This window comes from Macaca fascicularis, chromosome 13 (genome assembly GCF_037993035.2).
Source record: "Macaca fascicularis isolate 582-1 chromosome 13, T2T-MFA8v1.1".
In the NCBI taxonomy this organism is placed as follows: Eukaryota; Metazoa; Chordata; class Mammalia; order Primates; family Cercopithecidae; genus Macaca; species Macaca fascicularis.
The window spans coordinates 97,354,873-97,375,251 of NC_088387.1; the positions used below are offsets into that span (position 1 = coordinate 97,354,873).

General features: G+C 46.0%; 1 protein-coding gene across 7 annotated transcripts in view; it reads left to right on the forward strand.

The window, feature by feature from the left end:
- Positions 1–20,379, forward strand: part of ADCY3 (adenylate cyclase 3) — a 101,547-nt gene that overhangs the window by 14,214 nt on the left and 66,954 nt on the right. The window lies entirely within an intron of this gene.

Genomic DNA, 20,379 nt, shown 5'->3' on the forward strand with positions numbered 1-20,379 from the left:
TCCTATCCCTTCCATTGTGTCTCAGACCTGCTGGCCTCTACAATTACGGCTTAGTGAAGGGACCTTGTGAGTCTTGGTCGACCCTCACCCCAGGTGACTTTCTGCTTCGGACTCTGGGTCAAAGCACTGGCGTCATAGTCATTCGACTTGAATCACCAGGAGCTCCCCCACTTACCAGCTGAGATCTGGGGTAAGTTATTTAGTCTGTCTACCTGGTTTCTCCTTCTGCAAAATGGGTGTGATAATAATACCTTTTTCACTGGGATAGGCAGCAAGCACTAGAAATGGTAGTTGCTCTGGCTGTCACTGTCATTGTTATGATTATTGGCTTTGATAAGGAATTTTAGAAAAGCCTGAGCAGCCCCAGGCTCCTTCCAGGATGTCTCAAGGGTGCCTGGTGGCTTCAAGCCCTGCCCTCGCCTCCCTGGTTGGGGAGGCCCTGACATCCCTCCCCGCTTGGCCCTACCACCCTATCATTGTTTCCCAACCCCTGACTGGGGTGTCGGACCCTCAGCCCCTGTTTAATACATACCCATATTCAACTTTCCTAGACAATTTTTGTCTTAAAAAATGCAAAAACACACTTTACAATTATTCACCATTTCCCCACAGTAACTATGAAAAACCAAACTGTACCTTCTCATCTCTCTGTAGTGATCATGGCTTTGCTTGCTGGACAGGGCTTTGGTTAGTAACTCTAATATAATCAGCGAAAAAGTAAAAACAACACAATAGAGGAATGGCACATGGGAGGCAAAAGAGAAGAAACTGGCCAGGCGCATTGGCTCACATCTGTAATCCTAACACTTTGGGAGGTTGAGGCAGGCGGATTACCTGAGGTCAGGAGTTCAAGACCAGTTTGGTCAACATGATACAACCCCATCTCTACTAAAAATACAAAAATAGCTGGACGTGGTGGTGTGCACCTATAGTCCTAGCTACTAGGGAGGCTGAGGCAGGAGAATCACTTGAACCCAGGAGGCAGAGGTTGCAGTGAGCTAAGATTGCGCTGCTGCACTCCAGCCTGAGCGATAGAGATGCTGCCCAAAAAGAGAGAGAGAGAGAGAGAGAGAGAGAGAGAGAGAAGAAACTTACAAGCTGGGTCACCATTTTTTTGGTTACCTTCTGAATATTGGAGAGAATGTGCTTTTCACGTGAAGTTCTCCACAGAGACAAAGAATAGTGTACTTTTTTCTTTTTTTTCTTTTTGTTTTTGAGATGGAATTTCACTCTGTCGCCCAGGCTGGAGTGCAGGGGTACGATCTTGACTCACTGCAGCCTCTGCCTCCCTGGTTCACGTGATTCTCCTGCCTCAGTTGTGGGGACTACAGGCATGTGCCACCGCGCCCGGCAAATTTTTGTATTTTTGGTAGAGATGGGGTTTCGCCATGTTGGTCAGGCTGGTCTCAAACTCCTGATCTCAAGTTATCTGCCCGTTTGGGCCTTCCAAAGTGTGGGATTACAGGCATGAGCCACCGCACCTGGTTAGAATAGTGGAATAGTGTACTTTTGATCCAAATTTCCCTTCCTTCCCTCCTTCCTTCCTTTCTCTCTTTTTTCTCCCTTTCTCCGTTTCTCTCTCTCTCCCTCCCTTCCTTCCTTCTTTTTGCATTTTGGCAATGGCCTTTCGCTTAATATCTTTTCTCTTTATGCTCCGTTTTTGGGAGGAATGAGTGAAGAGTTGGTTGTGGTGGGAGACATGGGGAAGAAGGCCGCTGGCATGACTGTAGTGGAGGAAAGCCAGGTGTGTCCTTCCATTCGGTCAGATCGTGTGAGCTGCATGGAACTCGCTTCCTTTCGTATTGAGAACCCGGGGTTAGGATGTCCCTGTAGCCCTAGATGGCCTCACTTTGTTCCCCTGAGCTTTAGAATCTTTCTCCTCACCAGGGTTAGTGACGCACAACTCCTGAGGCTTCGAGTTGCATTTAGGGGAGAAAGGGATTGTGGTGCCACCTGTTCAGCTTGCGAGCTGTCCTGGAGCCCTGCTGTGGTGCCCCCGCAGCCTCGCACCCCTGCTCCCATTCCTCCCCACTCCTCACCCACTTTCCTTCACGATGGCCTAATGGGACTAGTTACAAATAACATTTGCATGGATCTTTGAAGCGCTTTTTATCCCATTATGTCACTTAGTCCTCACACCCACTCTGTAAGGTGGATATTCTTGTCACTGGCATTTTATAGAAGAGAAAGTGGAGGAGGAACAGTGAGGGTGAAGGCGGCGCCCAGCCTCCCCCCGGGAAGCGCAGAGCCGGCTGGTCTCAGGGCCAAGTCTTCCAGATCCAAACGCAGTCAGAAGTCATCTTCTCTGAGGAGATCGAGACAGGCGGTTGTGGTAGTGGTTACAAACTGTGTGTCAGAACGTAGAACTGTACACCAAAAAAGGGAATTGTATCGTGCGTGAGAAAAGGTAGTAACGACAAAAGATAGATGGTGGAGAGCACAGATGGTCCAGAGATGGCTTCAGCGTACAGCTGACCCTTGAACCACACAGGCCTTAGGGGTGCTGCCCCACACACAGTCAACGTCCATGTATAGCTTTTTTTTTTGGAGATGGAGTCTCTCTCTGTCACCCAGACTGGAGTGCAGTGGCACCATCTTGGCTCACTGCAACCTCCGCCTCCCGGGTTCAAGCAATTCCCCTGCTTCAGCCTCCTGAGTAGCTGGGACTATAGGCGCCCACACCACACCCAGCTAATTTTTATGGTGTGATCACAGCTCACTGCAGCCTCAACTTCTTGGGCTCAAGCGATCCTCCTGCCTCAGTCTCCCAAGTACCTGGGACCACAAGTATGTGCCACAACACCCGGCTAATTTTTTGTGTTTTTAGTAGAGACAGGGTTTCACCATCTTGGCCAGGCTGGTCTCGAACTCCTGACCTCAGGTGATCCACCCACCTCGACCTCCCAAAGTGCTGGGATTACAGGCATGAGCCACCGCTCCCGGCTGGGAAAATATATTGACTATTCATTAAGTGGAAGTGGATTATCAAAAGGTCTTCATCTGCATCTTCACGTTGAGTAGCTGAGGAGGAGGAGAAAGAGAATGGGTTGGTCTTGCTGTCTCGGGGTTGCCGAGGTGAACGAAAATCTGCAAGTGGACCTGTGCAGTTCAAACCCTGTTGTTCAAGGGCCAACTGTGGTGTGGTAAGAGCTATGGTACCTTAACAGACACTCCGCGGGGCTGGGAGAATTTGACTTGGATGGGGCACCATGGAACATTTTGGGATGATGGCAGTCTTTCGTATCTTGACTGGGGATGTAGTCACATAGTTGTACATATTTGTCCATACTCATCTAAATATACACTTAAGGCTGGGCGAGGTGGCTCAGGTGTATAATCTCAACACTTTGGGAGGCCACAGTGGGAGGATCACTTGAGCCCAGGAATTCGAGACCAGACTGGGCAAAATAGTGAGACCTCATCTTTACACAGAATTAAAACATTAGCCAGGCATGGTGGCACACAGTTGTGGTCCCAGGCACTTGGAAGACTGAGGCAGGAGGATCGCTTGATCCCAGGAGGTTGAGGCTGCAGTGAGCCGTGATCGCAACACTGCACTCCAGCCTGGGTGACAGAGTGAGACCCTGTCTCATAAAAAAACAAACAAACAAAAAACCACCCAAATATACACACACACACTCACACAGTTAAATGTGTGCCATCTACTAAAATTCAGTAGATTTTATAAAAAGTCAGTAAAATACAGGAATCACAAAAATTGGGCATACATATATACATTTATATGTATTTTAAATAGCTTGTTTTAATTGAAAACATTTAGCTGTACGGTCATTCGCCAATCTTTCGTTGAAGGGAAAGTTCTTTCCTTTTTATATAGGTACTCTAGTTGGTATTCCTTGTGGCTCTTCTTCTTCTTCTTCTTCTTCTTCTTCTTCTTCTTCTTCTTCTTCTTCTTCTTCTTCTTCTTCCTCTTCCTCTTCTTCTTCTTCTTCTTCTTCTTTCTTCTTTCTTCTTCTTTCTTTTTCTTCTTTCTTCTTCTTCTTTTTTTTTTTTAAAGATGGGGTCTTGCTATGTTGCCCGGTTGGGCTTGAACTCCTGGGTTCAAGCGGTCCTCCCACCTTGACCTTCTGAGTGGCTGGGATGACAGGCATGAGCCACCAGCCCCTCCTATGGCCTTCTTTTGCAGCTGGGATGTGTTGTGTGTAATTTCCAGTTTCCTTAAAGTAGAGTAAGAATTAAAAGTCACTTGGAAGGAACCTGGATACAGAATCCCCCTAGATTTTTATTACTTTTCTTTCTTTTTGGCCAAATTTTTATTGTCTTGCCTACCTTGAATTCAACAGCAATTTCTTTTAGCTACTCATATTTATCAAAAATTTCCAAAATACTCACTTTACTTTTCTTAGAAACACTTTACTTTTCTTAGAAACTTTACTTTTCTGAGCGTTCTTTCACATCCATATTTTATCTGTTTAGGTTATATTTAATTCAGTTATGTAAATATAATACCAAAAAACAACTGGCATAAACAGGTTTGGGACTAAACATAACTGATTCTTGGAAAATACTCCGAAAGTTGGAGCAGAAATAAACGCATGGGCTTCCTAGAGAGGAGCTTGCCTGCTGCGCGCGTAATGTTAGTCGATTTCTGGAGGGACTGGACTGTCTTGGTGGATCCGGTGTCTTGGCTCTGGGGGCTCCAGTGCTATCCTGTGCCCCTGCTCCTTCCTACTCAGCTCTGACCTGCTCCCTCCTTGCTTCCATTCCTGATTCTTTTCTTTTCTTTTTTGAGACGGAGTCTCACTCTTGTCGCCCAGGCTAGAGTGCAATGGCATGATCTTGGCTCACTGCAACCTCTGCCTCCTGAGTTCAAGCGATTCTTCTGCCTCAGCGTCTCAATTAGCTGGGATTACAGGTGCCCGCCACCACGCCCAGCTGATTTTTGTCTTTTTAGTAGAGATGGGGTTTCACCATCTTGGCCAGGCTGGTCTTGAACTCCTGACCTCAGGTGATCCACCCGCCTCGGCCTCCCAAAGTGCTGGGATTACATGCATGAGCTACCGTGCCCGGCCCTTTCCTGGTTCTAGTTTGTCCACAGGAAGTAATGCACATCTACTTCTTGTTTTCTACACAGCAGTCCTTTCAGTGTTTGAATTCAGCTATCTTGCTCTCCCTGGATCTCCTCTTCAGCTGCCCATCTCCTTTTTTCAAGAAGTCCTCAGGTGATATGGTTTCCAGGCCTTACATGGTCCTGGGCATTTTCTCTAGCTGTAGACTAAAGCGCATTTCTCAGGACTGCCTTCTCCTGTTTGCCCAGCCTGCTCACAGAACCTCGTCCATGCTACCTGGCTGTGGGACACAAACACTGGGGGTAGAAATTCTGTAGCTATACATTTAAGATGGGGGGATGGCCCCCCATTCCTGGAAAGTTTATATGTCAGGCCTTAATGAAAGAGCTATTATCTACATAAACATTTAAGTTTTCTTTAATCTTTTATTTAATTAATTAATTTAATTTAATTTTTTTTTTTTTGAGACAGTCTGGCTGTTTTGCCCAGGCTGGAGTCCAGTGGCATGATCTTGGCTCACTGCAACCTCCGCCTCCTGGGTTCAAGTGATTCTCCTGCCTCAGCCTCCCGGGTAGCTGGGATTACAGGTGCCTGCCACCATGTCCGGCTAATTTGTGTATTTTTAATAGAGGCAGGATTTTGCCATGTTGACCAGGCTGGTCTCGAACGCCCAACCTCAGGTCATCTGTCCACCTCGGCCTCCCAAAATGCTGGGATTACAGGCGTGGACCACCATGCCCAGCCTTAAGTTATTGGTAATATAGAGAAACTCAGTGCTCTCTGGATGCCAGGACAGCTCTACAGCGACTGTGGAATGTTTCCCTGCCTGGCAGGATGTGTTGTGTAGGGGAGTGAGGCAGGAGAGGCCTTCACATGGACCATGCAGCCAGAACTGCTTCTCAGCGCTGGAAGGTTTGTTAGTCTCCCTGGGCTGCCTGCTGACCACGCCACGTCCCTCTGCAGCCTGCACACCCCTTATGCTATCTCCCTTCCCCCTTGCTTCTCTGTCTTCCTGCCAGATCAGCCAAGATCAGCACGATAATCAAGTTCGTCAGAGTCTGACACATCCACTTCTTTGTCCACAGTCCACTTTTCTTACTGAGATGCTGTATTTGTCATTGGTTTTTTAAAGAATATGTAATTTTACTTGTATGCCTGTTTATTTTCCATCTATCTACTTACTTGGTTTTTCACTCTGCCAAACATATGTGGGTCCGGACACAGGTTTGCACACGTTGCTGGGTGCTGGGGATACACAGACAGGTAACCCGGGGTCCCTGTCTACAAGGGAAGCCCTGCTCAGTCTATTTACTTATTTACTTTCTTTTTTTCTGTTTTTTGTTTTTTTGTTTTTTGTTTTGTTTTGTTTTGTTTTTTTTGAGACGGAGTCTCGCTCTGTCGCCTAGGCTGGAGTGCAGTGGCGCCATCTCGGCTCACTGTAAGCTCTGTCTCCCAGGTTCACGCCATTCTCCTGCCTCAGCCTCCCGAGTAGCTGGAACTACAGGCGCCTGCCACCACGCCCAGCTAATTTTTTGTGTTTTTAGTAGAGACGGGGTTTCACCGTGTTAGCCAGGATGGTTTCAATCTGCTGACCTCGTGACTCACCTGCCTCGGCCTCCCAAAGTGTTGGGATTACAGGCATGAGCCACCACGCCCGGCCTATTTACTTTCTTTAAAAAAGAGAGTTTGTTATTATCTGGATATGGGCCTGGTACAGAGCAGTCACTCCATAACTATTTGTTGAATGTTGATGCATGAATTGTTATTAGGTTCAACTGCATGGAATTGCTGATATCCAATCACTTGCAACTTGTAAAAAAAAATGGCAGCTTAGGCCGGGTGCGGTGACTCATGCCTATAATTGCAGTGCTTTGGGAAGCCAAGGTGAGCAGATCACTTGTGGTCAGGCGTTCAAGACCAGCCTGGCCAACATGTTGAAACTCTGTCTCTACTAAAATACAAAAATTAGCTGGGCGTGGTGGTGCACACCTATAATCCCAGCTACTCGGGAGGCTGAGATAGGAGAATCGCTTGAGCCCGGGAGGCAGAGGTTGCAGTGAGTCGAGATTTTGCCACTGTACTCCAGCTTGGGTGATAGAGCAAGACTCTGTCTCAAAAAAAAAAAAAAAAAAAAGGCAACTTCATTTCATATGGTTCAGTCTAACATAAAAGTAACAAATGTATTCACTATGGAAAGCCTGAAAAATACTACATAGTATTGAAAAATATTACCCATAATATTATTTCTGAAGGATAACTGCTGTTAACATTGAGCTCTCTCTTAAGATAGATATGAATATCAATTTTCTCCTATATTATGAAGGACTATTGTAAGAAAATAATTCAGCCTGGACAGGAGTACAAAGAATAAAAGGGAAAGTCCTCCTTCCTTCCCTTGCTCCCCTTCCCATAGGTACCCATTGCCAAATGTTTGGTGTGGATACTTCCAGAGATCTTTCTGTGAATTACATGTTTGTGTGACTCTATGCACATTTAGGATGGTTAGATTCTTTATATAAGCTTATGCAAATCGGAGAAGCAAAGCTCTACACACCCCTCTATGGTAACTGTAGTTTCCTATGGAGGGGATGAGATGCTTCTGCCGTCTGCAGCCCTGCCTCCTTCAGCCGGGTGGTGCCACTCGAGGTCCACACTGGTGGCCTCCTTGAGGAGCCGCAGCCACCCCTCGAGCTGAGGAAGAGTCAGGGCTGGTCTAGCAAGCTGCTTCTGCTTGCTTCCATCTGCAACAGCGGGAAGGCATCTTTCAAGGGCCTATTGGGCAGGAAACCCAGGGACAGTTCGGCCTGGCAGGCTGGTGGCAGAGGTGGCTGGGGTGACAGCAGCATTCCAGCCGAGAGTGAGATCCTGCTCTTAGATGGGACATGGGCTCTGGTCCCAAGAGAATGGTTTATTTACTGGGATTGAGGAAGGCATCAAAATCAATACAGCCATCACCTCACAAGGCAGAAGAGTGGATGGTGGTTTGGGGAGAAGGAGGCGGTGTGCCAGGAGGAGGGAAGCCTGGCCCAGAGTTGAATGCCTGGGGCCCTGGGCAGCGCAGCTGACCTCCCTGGGCCTCTGTGGGAGGGTGTGGGGCTCCACAGTCTCCACACCCCACCGAGGGCGTGTTCTGATACAGTGTCCCGACTCCCATCCCACAGACAGCAGGTCCACTCCCTTCCTTTCTTCTAGGTGCTGACATTCTTTGCGTTTCCTGTTTTTTCTGTTTCATAGTCGTTTTGTCAGCAAATAGGAGTTGAGTTCAAATTCTGCCCATCTGTGGGTGCTGGGGTCTCAGGTAGACCATTTCATCTCACTGAGCTGTGGTTTCCCCCTCTGTAAGTGGGCAGGATGGAGGGACAGGGACATGGTAAGTGACAGCCAGACTCGGGGCCAGTTCTCTGGGCATCCATGGCTGGATCTGCCACGAAGCAGCTCTGTGATCTCGAGTTGCATAGGTAGAACTCTTAGAATAGTGCCTGCCGCATACGTTTGCTGTGACAGTGATGGCGATGTCAGCTCTGCCAGGGTTGTGGGAAGAATACACGAGGCAGCGGGTGAAAGCACTTTGTAAGCCACAAAGCCTCGTCCAGATGCAAGCGTTATTATTATTTTAAGTTTGTCTCTAACTATGTAAAGCCAAAACCCATAACTCTCTTGGGAGGTGCCAAGTTGCATGTTGCTTGAGTGGAATTTACAAATAGTAGTGAGTAGGGGTTCATCCCTAAGGGGATCTGGTTTTTCCTGCTGCTCCCTCTCCTCCTCCATCCACTGGGGGATGGCCCTGGAGAGCCTGAGCCAGGAGACATTCCGAGCTTTCCAGAGAAGAGGACTCCCAGGCCCAGAGAGGGAAGTGACTGGCCTGAGGTCACACAGAGAGATAGGGGCAGAACCTCGGTCTGTGACCTCCGTCTCCTGGGTCCCAATCCGGTGCTCTTCCAGCCTCTCCCAGAGGGAGCTGATGACCACCGAGACTCCAGCTTGTGTGCTGGGGCAGGAACCTGTGACAGGTGCAGGAAATAGAAAGGAGACGGGAAACCCAAAGAGACTTTGCTGCAGAGATTGCCAGGATCTATTCTTAGCTCCCTGTGGCTCTGCTTAGGGAGCAGAGGTAGAGATAGGTGAGCTGGGAAAAGGGCATGGGTGGGAGGGGTAGGTGGACAGTGGAAGCCAGTGACACCGTGATTCGGGATGACAAGGGGCATGAGGGGACAGTGGAGTGTGTGGAGGCTGTTGAGTGTGTGGTTGTGTGGCGAGGACGGGGAGAACGGTGGTGGAGCTGGAGGGAGGGCAGGTGACCTGCCGTGGCCGTACTTGGCGTCTGTGCCGGAGTTCTCTGATGGTGAAAGGGTTTCCAGTGTGAACTGGGGCCATCCTCAGGCTGCAGACCTTCCACTGCTGAGCTGCTCTTGGTTGCGTGGTAAATTTTGCTTTTGTTCTCCCAGTCTTAGGAATTCTGTTTGCTTCCCCGAACCTCCCAGGCTTCCCCAGGCAAGGGTTGTCTCCCCAGAGACCTGGAGCCGGGAGCTGTGCGATTTCTTGGGACCTGTTGCCTGCTTCTGCTCCTTTGCTTTATGGAAAGGAAGCCAGAGGCGGGAACGGGAGGGCTCCTTCCCAGTGCCGGAGGGCTCCAGTGAGAGGCTGACCTGAGAGGGAAGATCTCAGGAGGATATTTCCTCTGGCTGAGTGTCATTGACCTAATCTGTGGTGTGGCTCATTTTTGCCTTTGGAAAAAAGAGAGATGGCGCCTAACTCACCCCTTCATGAAGCACTGTGTGAAGGACACGAAGCCCCCTCTCCCCGAGGACAGGCCTGCATAGGCGCATTCCGACACAGTCAGTGTCCCGACTCCCATCCCACAGACAGCAGGTCCGCTCCCTTCCTTTCTTCTGGTTGCGAGGGTGGGGCTCACCCCACGGTGATGGAAAGGAGGTCCTCGAGCCTCCCCGGGGCCTCTGTGGCGCACGGACAGTGAGAGTGGAGAGAAAAGCCTCAGGAGGAGGAGCTGGGCCATGAAGGGCACATTGGATTTCGATCCCGAGGTCGGTACGGCAGGGGCAGGGGCAGTGGCTTGTGAACAAAGTTCTGGGGGATGAACATAGACCGGGTAGCAGAGAACCTTTGACTGGAGAGTTGGGGGCAGTAGTAACAAAGAAGCCTGGAGGGTTATTTGGGATCTGAAATGGGGGGAGTAAGAGCCATATGAGACAGTTCTGACTCCATTTCGTAGACAGTGGGCAGCCATTGAAAGCTTTGGAGCAGGCAGGTGACCCGAGCTGAGCTACCCTTCAGGAAGATTATTCTGGCAGTGAACGGTGACAGCCGTGAGCAGCAGAGTATGTGAGAACCTGCCTGAACATGGCAGGATACAGGGAGCTGACCTGAGCCACCGAAGTGGGTGTAGGAGAGAGAGGGATTCATCCAGCCAGCACAGACGGAGGGCCTGCTGGTGCTCAGTGTATTAGAAGGTGCAAAACGGAAAAGTCTGGGTTGTTGTCCTTGCTGAACTTCCCATGTGAGTGTGAAGATTTCAACACACTCCCCATATACTGGTGAGAGACTATTTCAAATTGCCCATGAGAAGGTGGAGGAAGAGAACAGCCAGCCACATGTGGCATCGTGATGGTGGAGTTGGGAGGAACCCTGACCAAGCACCTGTTTCACGCCGGGCACGGTGTCAGGCGCTCTGATCCTCTCCCCAACCCTGGGGAGATTTCAGAGAGGGGCTGAGGTGCTTTCTCAGGGACACACAGGCCCTTGGCAGGTGGGACTGGTGTTCAGCTTCTGCTCTGTCCAATTTCAGAGTCTTGGCTCTTTATGCCAAGGGCAGGGGGCTTTGAACCAGGCCTTGAAGTTAGTGGCAACAATGGAGGTGGGGGCATATTCTATAAGAAGTCCCAGAGAGAGAGGGAGAGAGACAAAGAGAGAGACAAGAGGGAGGAGGAGGAGGAGGAGAAGGGGGAGGAGGAGAAAAAGGAGAGGGGAAGGAGGAGGAGGGTATGGCTGGATTAGAGACCAGGAATGACAGTTAGGGAAAGATGGCTTGCAGGTATGGTAGGCAAGAGGGATATGGTTGAAAGAGGGTGGGTGGCTGGGCTCTTTCTTCCTGTGATCTACCATGATGTCATCTTGCAAAAAGCTGATGAGAGTTCTGCTTCCAGTCAAGAGTGAGCAGGACAGCCTGGAATTATTCTCCCACTGTAACCGACTAGGAACTGGATAAAACATAGGGACCAGGCAATGGTGGACTGTGATTCTTTGGAAAAAGACTAACCGAGTGAGCCCTATTGTTCTTTACCTAGGCTTTCTACCTGAAGATAATTCTACCACGGCGAGAGAGAACCCAAACGGAGACTGGCGAGATTACTAAGTTGAGGGGACAGAGATCAAAATTTGGAGACACTAAGTTCTAAGGTTTCTAGAATTTGTGGGACAGAATCCTAAAAGGAAGAAGCTGCAAAGAGAAAGATCTCCAGAAATCTCGATAGACGTCCCCTGGAATCTCTGGGTGAATATCAGTCTGCTCATGCACAGGGCAACCCTTTGAGAACAGAAGAGAACAACTTGCAGAGGGAGCTGTAAGACAAACAGGATAGAGCCAACACAGGACCAGGGTTCACTGGAGTCCTCTTTAAAAGAATATGACAAAATTCTGCATTGAAAAATGGTAAAGTTTGCGGTGTGAGACGTCCAGCAAAAAATTACTAGACAAAGAAGGAAATGTGACGGACCACTAACAAAAAAAGTGGTCAATAGAAATAGACCTAGCAATGACAAAGACGTGATGGAATTAGCAGGAAAAGGACATGAAAATAACTTTTTTTTTTTTGCAACGGAATCTCACTTTGTCACCCAGGCTGGAGTGCAGTGGCACTATCTCGGCTCACTGCAACCTCTACCTCCCAGGTTCAAGTGATTCTCCTGCCTCAGCCTCCTGAGTAGCTGGGATTACAGGTGCATGCCACCATGCCCAGCTAATGTTTGTATTTTTTTTAATAAAGATGGGGTTTCACCATGTTGACCAGGCTGATCTGAAACTCCCGACTTCATGATCTGCCCGTTTCGGCCTCCCAAAGTGCTGGGATTACAGGCTTGAACCATCGTGCCTGGCCTGAAAATAACTTTTATAAATATGTTTCATTTGCTCATGCATGTAAATGAACACATCAGGATGATGGTAAGAGAAATGGAAAGTATAAAAAGATCTAGTAGCACCTCTAGGGATGAAAAATCAAAATATCAACTACAAAATCAAAAATGAAAAGCTAGATAGATAGGATTAATAGTATATTAAACAGTGTAGAAGAAATGATCAGTGAAGTGAAGCTAGAGCAATAAAACTATCTAAAATTAAGCACATAAAGATAAAATATTCCACCCTGGGCAATATGGTGAAACCCTGTCTCTACAAAAAATTCAAAAATCAGCCAGGAGTGGTGGCATGTGCCTGTGGGCCCAGCTACTCAGGAGGCTGAGGTGGGAGGATCACATGAGCTCAGGAGGCATAGGTTGCTTTGAGCCAAGATTGCATCACTGCACTCTAACTTGGGTGACAGAGTCAGACCCTGTCTCCAAAAACAAGAAAGAAAGAAAGAAAGAGAGAGAGAAAGAAAGAAAGAGGGAGGGAGGGAAAGAAGGAAGGGAGGAAGGAAGGGAGGGAGGAAGGAAAGAAGGAAGGAAAGAGGGAAGGAAGGAAGGAAAAAAGAGAAAGACCATTGACAAAAGGTAATACACAGAGCATCGCTGGCACGTGGGACAATGTAACACACCCTAATATGTTTAATTGAAGTCTCAAAAGAACAGAGAGAGGGAGACAGAAAAAAAATTTGAAGAAATAATGGTGGGAAACGTCCAAATTTGATGAAAACTCAACCCATAATTCAAGAAGCTCAACAAAATCCAAACAAATATAAGGAATAAAAATAAAGAGAATTGGCTGGGCATGGTGGCTCATGCCTGTAATCCCAGCACTTTGGGAGGCCAAGGTGGGCGGATTACAAGGTCAAGAGATCGAGACCATCTGACCAACATGGTCAAACCCTGTCTCTCCTAAATATACAAAAATTAGCTGGGCGTGGTGGCATGCACCTGTAGTTCCAGTTACTCAGGAGGCTGAAGCGGGAGAATCGCTTGAACCCAGGAGGAGGAGGTTACAGTGATCCGAGATTGCACCACTGCACTCCAGCCTGGCGACAGAGTGAGACTCTGTCTCAAAAAAAAAAAAAGAAAAAGAAAGAGAATTACACCAAGGCACATCGTAATCAGATTGCTTAGTAAAGATACACTCATAAAAGTAACCAGAAAGAAAACAAAAGGGGAAAAAAAAAGATGCACGACATAGAGAGGAACAAAGATAAGAATGACAGTAGATGTGTGGTCAGAAATTATTCAAGGCAGAAGACAGTAGAACTGAAAAAGAAAGTAGGTCAAGCTAGAATTCTATACCCAACACAAATATCCTTCAAAAATGAAGGTGAAATAAACACTTTTTGATGGACAAACTAAGTTGAGAGAATTCATAACCAGCAGACCTGTAGTACAAAAAATGTTAAGGCAAGTTTTTTAGGCAGAAGAAAAGTGATACTAGATAGAAATTTGGGCTTCACAAAGGAGTGAAGAGGCTTCCAAATGGTAAATATATGGAAACATATGAAAGTTATCTTTTCTTATTTTTAATCTCTTTGAGAAACTACTTAAGGCAAAAATATAAACAAGGTACTTTGGAGTTTAGAACATACATAGAAGCAAAATGTATGACAAAAATAGCACAAAGGACAGGAGGGAATAAATGAAAGTATATTGTTGTAATTTTCTTATTTATCTTTATTTATTGTTATTAGTTTTTAGAGACAGTGTCTTACTCTGTTGCCCAGGTTCGACAGCAGTGGCACAATTATAGCTCACTGTAGCCTCAACCTCCTGGGCTCAAGGTCTTCTCCTGCTTCAGCCTCCCAAGTAGCTGGGACTGCAGGCACATAACACCATGCCTGGCTAACTTTTTGTAGAAACAGTCTCACCATGTTGCCCAGGCTGGTCTTGAACTCCTGGCCTCAAGCAATTCTCCCACTATGGCCTCCCAGAGTGCTGGGATTACAATGTGAGCCACCAGACTTGGTTTTCATTTTCTTACATGCAAAGTAATAGAATATTTGAACTAGACTGTACTAAGTTAATGTTTACTGTAAGTCCCAGAATAATCACTGAAAAAGCATAACAAAGAGGTATGACTCATAAGCCAATAATGGAGATAAAATGGAATGGCAAATAAAAATCATTCAAAAGATGGCAGAGAAAGAGGGAAAAAGGAACAAAGAACAATAAGACAAGTAGAAGACAAAAAACAAGACAACAGTTTTAAATACAGCCATATTGATAATATTAAATGTCAGTGATATGAATATTCAGTTTAATGGGCAGATATTGACAGTGGCTCACGCTTGTAATCCCAGCACTTTGGGAGGCTGAGGAGGACAGATTGAGCTCAGGAGTTCAAGATCAGCCTGGGCAACATGGTGAAAACCTCTACAAAAAATACGAAAGTTAGCCAGGGGTAGTTATGTGTGCTTGTAGTCCCAGCTGTTTGTGAGGCTGAGATGGGAGGATCACTTGAGTGAGCCTGAGAGGTCGAGGCTGCAGTGAGCTGTGATGGTGCCACTCACTCCAGCCTGGGTGACAGAGTGAGACACTGTCTCAAAAAAAAAAAAAAAAAAAAAAGACAGATATTGTGCGATGGATAACAAAGCAAGAACCAACTATCAATGATCATAAAGAAACTCATCTTAAATATAAAGACACAGATAGATTGGGTGTGGCATCTCATGCCTTTAATCCCAGTGCTTTGTGATGCCCAGGTGTGAGGATTGCTTGAGGCCAGGAGTTCAAGACTAGCCTGGGTGACAGAGCGAGACCCTGTCTCTACAAAAAAAATTTTTCTTGCTCTGTCACCCAGGCTGAAGTGCAGCGGCGTGATATCGGCTCACTGCAACCCTCACCTCCTGGATTCAATTGATTCTCCTCCCTCAGCCTCCCAAGTAGCTGGGACTATAGGCGTGAGCCACTACATCAGGCCTCTACAAAAAAAATTTTTTTAAATTAGCTGCGGGTGATGGTATGTGCCAGTAGTCTTAGCTACCTCGGAGGCTAAGGCAAGAGGGTGGCTTGAGTCCAGGAGTCTGAGGCTGCAGTGAGCTGTGATTGCACAGCTGCCCTCCAGCTTGTATGACAGAGCGAGGCCCAGTATCAAAAAAAAAAAAAAAAAAAAAAGACACATAGATTAAAAGTAAGAGGATAGAAAAAGACATTTTGTGCAAACACTAATTAAAAGAAAGATGGGCCAGGCACGGTGGCTCACCCTTGTAATCCCAGCACTTTGGGAGGCCAAGGTGGATGGATCAGTTGAGGCCAGGAGTTCGAGACCAGCCTGGCCAACATGGCGAAACCCCATCTCTACTAAAAAATAAATAAATAAATAAAGATAGTGTGGCTATAAGTACCAGACAATATATACTTTGGAACAAGAAATATTATCAGAGATAGCAAGGGACATTTCATAATGATAAAGGAATCAGTTCATCAAAAGACATCATAATCCTAAATATGTATGCACCTAATGATAAAGCTTTAAAATACATGAAGAAAAAACTGATGAAACTAAAAAGAAGAATATACCAATTATAATTATATTTGGAGATTTTAACACTCCTCTCTCAGTTATTGGTAAAACAAATCAGACCAAAAAAAAAATACCTATATAGAACACTTGAACAATCTGAGCAGCCAGCTGTACCGAAGGAATATTTATAGAACCTTGCACCCAAGAACTAGAGAACATACATTCTTCTCAAGTGCACTGAAATGTTCTCAAAGACACACAACCTGTTACAAAACAAGACTCAATACACTTAAAAAGATTGAACTCATATAAAGTATGTTCTCTGACAAAAGTGGATGGAATTAGAAGTAACAGAATATATCTTGAAAAATCCCAAAATATTTGGAAACACATGCCTAAAGAAAGGAAAAAAATCACAAGAGATCTTAGAGAATATATTGAATTAAATGAAAATGAAAACAACATGCTGAAATTAGCAGATGCAGACAAAGCAGTGCTTTGAGGATAATTTATAGCAATAAATGCTTATATAGTAGTTGCCCCTTATTCGTGGGGGCTATGTTCCAGGACCCCCCAGTGGATGCCTAAAACTGTTAGTAGTTCTGAACCCTATATATGCCATATTTTTCCTATACGTACATATCTATGATAAAGTTTAATTTATAAATTAGGCACAGTAAGAGATGAACAACAACTGATAATAAAATAGAACAGTTGTAACAGTTGGTACACATTTTCTGTTTGTGTCTTCCACCCACAAACTTAATACCTTTTCCGTCTTTTTTTTTTTTTTTTTTTTTTTTTGAGACGGAGTCTTGCTCTGTCGCCCAGGCTGGAGTGCAGTGGCGCAATCTTGGCTCACTGCAACCTCCGCCTCCTGGGTTCATGCCATTCTCCTGCCTCAGCCTCCCAAGTAACTGGGACTATAGGCGCTCGCCACTACGCCCGGCTAATTTTTTGTATTCTTTAGTAGAGATGGGGTTTCACTGTGTTAGCCAGGATGGTCTCGATCTCCTGACCTCATAATCCGCCCGCCTCGGCCTCCTAAGGTGCTGGGATTAGAGGCATGAGCCATGAGCCACCGCACCCAGCCTACCTTTTCCATCTTAACTAAGGCCTTTACTATGCACTGTAGCCGTTATTTTTGCAGTTTGAAGTGCAACAGCAAAACTCACACAAATTTATCTTTCCTTCTTCACAAGTTCACACGTAGAAGATTTGCTGTTACCCTAGATCTTCGCAACCTCAACATATGATCTTTTTTTTCTTTCCTTTGGTTGAGAAATTTTACCTTTTCATTTAAAGGAAACACTTTATGGCTTCTCTTTGGCATATCTGAATTGCTGGCATCACTACTTTTATACTTTGGTGCCATTATAAAGTAAAATAAGGACTACTTGAACAGAAGCACTGCAGTACCTTGTCAGTCAATCTCATAACCGAGACAGCTACCAAGTGACTCACAGGTGGGTAGCATGGATAGTGGGGATATGTTGGACAAAGGGATGACTCACATCTCTAGTGGGACAGAGCGAAATTGTGCTAGAGTTCATCACACTACTCAATTTAAAACTTATGAATTATTCTGAAATTTTTCATTTAATGTTTTTGGACTGTGGTTGACCTCAGGTAGCTGAAACTGCAAAAAGTGAAGCAGCAGATAAGGGAAAACTACTGTATCAATAAAGAAAAAAGGTCTAGGCTGGGCATGGTGACTCATGCCTGTAATCACAGCACTTTGGGAGGCTGAGGCAGGTGGATCCTTGAGGTCAGGAGTTCGAGACCAGTCTGGCCAACATGGCGAAACCCCGTCTCTACTAAAATATGAAAAAATTGCTGGGTGTGGTGGCACACCTGTAATCCCACCTACTTGGGAGGCTGAGGCATGAGAATTGCTTGAACCTGGGAGGTGGAGGTTGCAGTGAGCCGAGATCGCGCCACTGCACTCCAGCCTGGAGGACAGAGCAGACTCCATCTAAAAACAAAAAAAAAAAACAAAAAAGAGAGAGAGAAGAAGAAAAGTCTAAAGTCTGTGATTGAAGCTTCTACCTTAGAAGCTTAAACCTTTAGATTTAAGTAGAAAAACTAAATCCAGAGAAAGAAGCAGGAAAAAAAAAATTAGTGGGCAAACATTGCAAATCAGTGACTCCAAAGCTGGTTATTTGAAAAGGTCAGTAAAATAGATAATCCTCCAGCTAGATGATTGGGAAAATGAGGGAGGACACAAATGACCAGTACTGGGATGCAGGTGAGCATGAATACAGATCCTACAGACACTCAGAGAGTCATAAGATGATGTCATAAACAACTGTGTGCCAATACATTGAACGACTTAGATAAATTGGACAAATTACTTGAGAGGCAGAAACTATCAATGTTGAATAGCCCCATATCCATCGTAGAAACTGAATTTTGGTTTAAAACCTTCCACAAAGGAAACCCCAGCCTCAGATGGCTTCAGTGCTGAATTTCATCAGACATTTAAAAATGAAATAATACCAATTTGACATAAACTTTATCAGAAAGTAGAAGAGGAGGGAATGTTTCCCAACTTATTTTATGAATTCAATATTGCCCTGATATCAAAACCAGACAAAGACACTACAAAACAAAAACTGCAGATGAATATCCGTCATGCTCATGTAAGCAAAAATCTTTAACAGAATATTAGCAAAGAAAACCTGGAAATATATAAAAAGAATAATATGTAATGACCAAGTAGGGATTTGCACAGGAAGGCAGGGTGGTTTTAACACCTTAAAATTGTTGCAATTTAACATTGTCCTACTGAAAAGGAAAACCCATAAGATCATCTCAATTTTGTCAAATGCAGAAAAAAGCATTTGACAAAATTCAACCTCCGTTCAGATAATACCTCTTAGCAAACTAGGAAAAGAAGATAATTTCTTCAGCCTGAGAAAAGGCATCTTTGCAAAACCTACATCGTATTTAATAGAGAAAGTCTGAACGTTCCCTTTTTAACCAAGGTTGGCTTTATGAGCACATGACTTGTGCAGTCTGGAAATTCTTAACAATTTTATTTATTTGTTTGTTTATTTATTTTTGAGATGGAGTTTCGCTCTTGCTGCCCAGGCTAGAGTGCAATGGCGCGACCTCGGCTCACTGCAACCTTCGCCTCCCGGGTTCAAGCGATTCTCCTGCCTTAGCCTCCCAAGTAGCTGGGATTACAGGCGTGCGCCATCATGCCTGGCTAATTTTGTATTTTTAGTAGAGATGGAGTTTTACCACGTTGGCCAGGCTGGTCTCAAACTCCTGACCTCAAGTGGCCCATTCACCTCAGCCTCCCAAAGTGCTGGGATTACAGGCGTGAGCCACCGTGCCTGGCCAACAATTTTATTTTTGAACTTATGTTTTGCAACTGAAGCCTGCTGAGACAATGGAACATGCATATGTGCTGAAGAAATACATACGATATGAGTGCCTGCCATTTGTTGTTGTCCCATTTGCATATGTGTGTGCAATGCCCCAGCAACATGGAGTTCTGGTGAATTCACAATGTCTGGGAGTTCAGCAAGATGCAAACAAGACAAAATAACATGTTGCGTCCACAGCTGAGTAAGTGGAGGTGCTGGCGGCTCTGAGATTTCGTGCTTTCTGTTCAAACTAGAACTTGCTTCGAATACAGAAAGAAGGCAGTGACATTCTCAGAAACGTGAACATCCCATGCTGCTTCCTTGTATTGGCCAACCATTTAATGCTGAAATTAATGACACAGAAATAAAAGGGGATGTAGGACACACCTTAATAGCTTTCAGTCCTTCCTCACTCATTATAAGCTGAAGATGGTGTTACTAGAAAGTGCATGTATCAATAAATGAAATAAAAATAGTTGAGTTTTCTGCAGCCTTTCCACTGTTTTAGTTTTTGAGATGGAGTCTCGCTGTGTCGCCCATGCTGGAGTGCAGTGGTGTGACCTCAGTTCACTGCAACCTCTGCCTCCAGGGTTCAAGCAATTCTCCTGTCTCAGCCTCCTGAGTAGCTGGGACTATAGATACATGCCACCACACCTGGCTAATTTTTGTATTTTCAATGGAGTCGGGGGTCTCATCATATCGGTCAGGCTGGTCTTGAACTCTTGACCTCAGGTGATCTACCCCCCTTGACCTCCCAAAGTGCTGGGATTACAGGCGTGAGCCACCACGTCAGGCCTTTTCCACCGTTTTGGTTAAAAAAAAAATACATATATGCATATGAGCCAGGAAATACTAATTGCCATGTAAGGCAATTTTCCACGTGAGAAGGTTGCATAGGGAGGTTTTAAGGGACTTTCCAAGGAGTGATAGAACAGGAGACACTTTGGCTCCAAAGCCAGTGCTCATTCCACGGCATTGTACTCCCTCCTGTCGTAGGGGCTGGAGGAGGACTTGTTGACTAATGGCGTGAAGGTTAATTGGTGTCCCCAGACACAGGCAGCCACTATGGGCTGGGAGGTAGTCGGTCAGTTCAGCACGGGCAGGTGGCTCTAGCAGCTGCTGGCACTGCCCTGAGGGTCTTCCCGGTATGAGACGTGGAAAGGGATGGGACGGGAGCTGAGCCGTCCAGCTGGGTGGCAGGGTCCTGGGGCCAGGATGTGGAGCTACACTGCAGGGCTCGAAACCCAGCCAGTGTACAGTGACACAGTCAGCATTCCACCTCACAGGCTGGACAGGCAATGGGGGAGGACCAGGGGACGGGAACGCACTTGAGAGCTGTTGTGGTTTGAATGTTCTTGATATT